Genomic DNA, 5,235 nt, shown 5'->3' with positions numbered 1-5,235 from the left:
ATACAATGCCTATAAGACAGCATTAAAGAAATATTTATACAATATATAAATATTGTCTCTAAGAATTATTATTAAAATAAAGCCATGCACGATTTGGTAGAGCGACCATCATGAGGACTTGCATGCCGAAATTCAATGTACATATCGCCGTTGGCCCGCCAACGCATTTCCCTTGAAGTAGACCCATATTTATACTGCTTATTATTGCCACTACTGCAAAAGTTGCGGTGCAATACCCAGTATATATGAAACATTGGCAGCGAATGTACATAGCTTACATCTCGTAGGTATAAGCCATGATACAAATACGAACATTTTTCTAAGTGAAATATGTCGCCAATTACATCCCAACCACCTATGATTATATATGCGAATGATACAGGCTATATATTAACTTATATATTGGACAGAACTGAGGAGCTTCCGATGAATGATATTGTATGCGTCACATGCAACATTTCTTACCCTGTTTGTAGATTTCTTATGATAATGACTCACCGCTCTCGCGGCATTACACTCAGTCCTGGAGCACCGGCGAACGGGAATCGGCATATTCGAATGAGTGGACACGATAATGAATATGGCGATGCTGAAAGAAAGCAATACGAAAAAAAAAACAATATAAGATTCGTAATTGAATAACAATAAACTAGTGCAATTAAAAATTCACTTGATGTATCACTTCTATTAGAAAATAGGTGTTTGGGCATGTTAACCATTTCCAATTAATTCGAACCCTTTGAAACTCAATTGCTGAATATATATATTCGTGAATAATGGGTTGGTTCAGCAAGATCTAGACCCTGAATCTTGAACCTGATTCGTGGTACTCGTTAATGTGGTGGCAAAATCGGTTTTGCTAGGAGAGCTATTCTATTTCGCCAAGCTGACTCAGGCCATATGTAAAAGGTGAGCGTACAGGTTAATCCCGCACCCAGATTTTCTCTGCTAATCGCAAACTCTTCTTGAAGTGATTTTACGGTACTAGAATAACATATCCAGGTTTTTTTGTCGCATAATACACCTATCCCATCAAATACAACAGACAACTTAGTTGTACTAAATGCAATGCTTCTATTTAAGACTTAATAATTTTTGTGTTCAACCCGATTACTTCACTAATCAAGTATGTCTTAAACAGAGCTTCCTCATTGAGCTCGTTTTCAGTTTAGGCACTTCGCTACAATAATGCAAAGTTCATCAGCGTTTTGCCCTGTATCAGTCAACTGATATTCATTCGCCATCACTGCTAGTCTCAATCATCAGTCTCCAATGAGATTTACAGAAGCACGTGCAGTCGACACATCTACATGAAAACGTTTTCGGAGCGAGACTTCAGCGTAATGTAGAGCAAAACCACCTACGGTGCGCCTGGAGTCGCTATATACAGACATGTGCCGAGAAGCGAGGCGAAACCGAGACGGAAAGCATGAATGAAATGATAAGCGAGGAAAATCGGTCGTCGAAGTTGCCTTCGGAGTGCAGCAGTTATCGCGCTGTTCCTCTTATAGCAATAGCAGTCTCGGAGAGAAATGACGACTTCAGTGATCACCACCATTGGCAACCTCCCAGAGACATCAAAAAGTTGCCAAACGTCAGCGATATGACCTCTGCGCGTTCGTTGAGAATTCGTAGGAAGTTTAGTTGCTGGGGAAGGTCGCAAGCGCGACATGTTTTTGCAGTTTTTTCGAATGTTCTGTAACTCTACTCTAAGCGGTAAACGCCACTGCGGGTTGAGGCCCAACCTAAACGACCACACAGCATCCACCGAAACCGAGTTACGGACAGACAAGCTAAAAGAAACAACTGCTTGTTAATATATCTAAGTATGCACACAGTCAACGATGCGAATGGTGCCGAAACAGAATATGACCACAGGAGCGTCAGCCCTAAGAAACTGCGCAGAAGTGATCCAGTTCAGACAGACCAAAGTAGAGGCAAGTGTTTCTTGAAGATTTGAGCAGAGCTTCATGAAAGGGATGGTAATAAACGACCTAATTATTTCCAATGTATCACATGATTTTATTTTTAAGCTTTTTGTATTTCACGCAGCTTGTATTGAAGATATGAGTACAATTAGCGACGCATGAATTTCAAACAAAAAATGTATCGCTGTGCCAGTATGACATGGCAAATGAAATTCTCAGGACGAGCACATAAGAAGGCACACATGTTCCGTTTTAATATACCAGCAATTTATTAACAATTCAATATGATGTATACTTTATCAACAGAAATCACCAAGATAAATAATAGTAATGCATTTGTGACAAGGAAAGCAATAAAATGACATTAAAAAAGAGCTAAATCTCAGAACCAACGTCAATTTTTTCCTAAAAATATAAAATTATAGTGCAAAAGCGATGATAGTAGGAAGAATATATATATATATTTAGATTTCTATGTGTCAAGCCGTGCCTATGCTTACAAGTTTTATCTCCGAAGGCGCCATGTCTACATTTTTGTATGTGCCAGCTACCAATCTCATTATCTTCTGTTTAGAACATACTCAGATCAAACAAGATATTAAGTCCTACCGTATCATCCGTTTTGAAACTGGACTAGAAATCATTCGCTTGAACAGTTTCGACGAAACTTCTCCTCCACCAATCTGATTATATCTCATCGCTATTTTGATGCAAATATTTCCAGCTTTGAAATGTTTATACAGTGGTCTCATAGCTCATTGGGTCTGTAATTTAATTAGGCTGTCTGCGAACCGGTCTAGTGTATAGCATCTGGTCGACTGGCTTGGCCTGTGTGGTCCGGAGGTATGGCCGCCTAAAACGACACTGTTACTAATGGAATCCAGTGGCATTAATCCTGTCTATTTGTGCGGCTGGCCGGCTAATGTTTTGTTGCTGCGAATCAATGTGTCCTCATGTAAGACGTGTTCGCTTAGACCGGGCCCGTAAAGTTATGTTGTCGGCCTGTTTCGCTAGTCTTGTTCGCAGTAAGCCGCGATCTGGGAGTTCTCCTCCGGGGGTCGTTCACTAACCACCAGCGTTGATGCTCAGCGAAAGTCGGCAGTTTCATCGTCGGTGGCCTTTTCTGGTAGTGCACCCTCCTACCTACTGAAGCAATTGATTATTCGTTTACGGGCTGTGCCCACATCGATAGACCCGCTTCGATGCGATGACACGTCGGTGGCATGCTATCCTGCGTCACACTCTTTGTATATATATACATATATATATATATATATATGTGTATGTGTATGATGACCGTAATCGAAAGCAAAAAGTCGTGAATCTACCGAACTGTGTTAGTATAGTACTATTTGTAGCAGAGCTTTAATTTGCTGTAGAAATTCAGAGAGGCTGAAGAGATATACATAAATTATATGGAAAAAAACGTGTTTTATAATATATTTATATGGCATTCACTTTATGCCATGTATATTTTGGCCAGAGCGAAAAACCGCATTCGGTGAGACGAAACCACTGAGATTGTGATCATGCATCGCCCACAGACGGTGCTAACACATTGCAAAATCATGATAGTTATTCAAATAATATGGATTATATAAATATATATGCAGCATATCATGGATATGTCAGTCTACATTTTTAATTAACCTACAAGCCCTTGTTTTCATCGGCTTGAAAGGAAAAGCCATGTCATCATAATCGCTGAGTACTCATTCAAGACACTCTGCTGGGTGACTTTTCAGACATACGTAGGTTTTCGGCCATTTTCTTCGCTCTCGAATGGCGAACCAGTAACCAACAGGAAGTCAATCTAATCGGTGAGTACGGCTTTCTTCGCTTACCCACTCTTTTCAACAACGTTGGAGGTCCATCTGAGCTAAACTATCCGTAGCACCCATCGCTGTGTGTGGTCCCAGGATATAACCTTCTGTGGTCCATTCACTTTGCCAGTTCTGACTTTGTCGGACTGATTTCTCACTTTTAGTCGACGCCGCAACGCGCGTTTATTCGAATTGTTTTAACTTGTGGAGGTACCGTTTCATCAGTGCTCGCTGCAGTTGCCAGGTCGTTGGTGGTCCACTTCTACGAGAACATTTATTTGATCAGAAGCCAATAACAGCAGCGACAACCGCCCAGATAGACAGCCGTTAATAACAGCTTGATAGAAATCTCTGATGCTTAGTGCCCGCTTCAGTCAGTCAATGGCGAAGGAAACCCCATGACGCGAACTGTAAAATCATAGTTTTTATATATGCGCCTCCGTATCGTTTGACGTCTATTTTAAAGGTATTGTCAATTGACATGGCTTTCGCGTTAGCGTTGCAGATAGTGTACTATTTGAGCTGCGTCACGTAAAAAAAGGTTACATTTTGAACGGATATTACGAGCTAGCTTTTTGTATTAAATATGAATTCGTCCTCAAAATGTCTATATTTGTGGATATGGCACATTGTGATGGAATGGTTGTACTAAAGGGCACGGTAGACGTCAACTGCGTCACCAACACTGACCCAGCAGGTGGACCTTTTCTATAAACGATTTGTCCACGGTAAAAAAGCTACGGTTAATTACTTTGTCGGTGAATAATTTGTTTGTCACCCATAGCAATTAGATATGACTATACCGAACGAATGGAAATAAACAATACACTTCTCTACTTTGATATTAAAACGACTTATGAACTTGTTTTAGGAAGTCAAGATAACGAAATACTTTTTTTTTGCACGAAATTACATTTCCATCATTTTGTTACCTTTTTCTTCTAATCATCACAACTATAGGTAGAATCTACTCGAATGATGCGCTATTTTTAAAAAAAAAAGTAATCAAATTTGCCTAACTTGGAAGAAGAACAATAATGGACGAAAAGAATGAAAATAGAAGTAAATATACGTGTTACTTCCCAAGATGATTTTATGAGATCATATGGTTAGTTAAACTGGTGATTAAAAAATCCCGGGAATTCGAGCAACTAGTGGAAGCTCTATGCGCGTTTCTGCAAATTAATGTAAGAGGCGAACACGTTTTTGCTCAAGGCTCTGACGTGACCGTTACTGTTCTACTAATGTGTGGGTACTTAGGTTCGGAACTCTTACATTTTGGAGTCGTGAGATATCAGACAAAATCGAGCGCCTTTTAAGTGTCGCTCCAAGCGCTTTTTTGTTTTTCAGCGCTTACTGAGTAACATTATTGTCCTCAACTAAAGCTAAGGTTTACCTTACAGACCTCCGTAGGTTCTCCTGAAGACTGTACCTCCTTTTTTATTACCTCTTGAATATCATAACTTGTTTAATATCAGTGGAAA

The sequence above is a fragment of the Varroa jacobsoni genome, unplaced genomic scaffold, assembly GCF_002532875.2.
Source record: "Varroa jacobsoni isolate VJ856 unplaced genomic scaffold, vjacob_1.0 scaffold_844, whole genome shotgun sequence".
NCBI lineage: Eukaryota > Metazoa > Arthropoda > Arachnida > Mesostigmata > Varroidae > Varroa > Varroa jacobsoni.
This window is presented reverse-complemented; position numbering follows the sequence as displayed.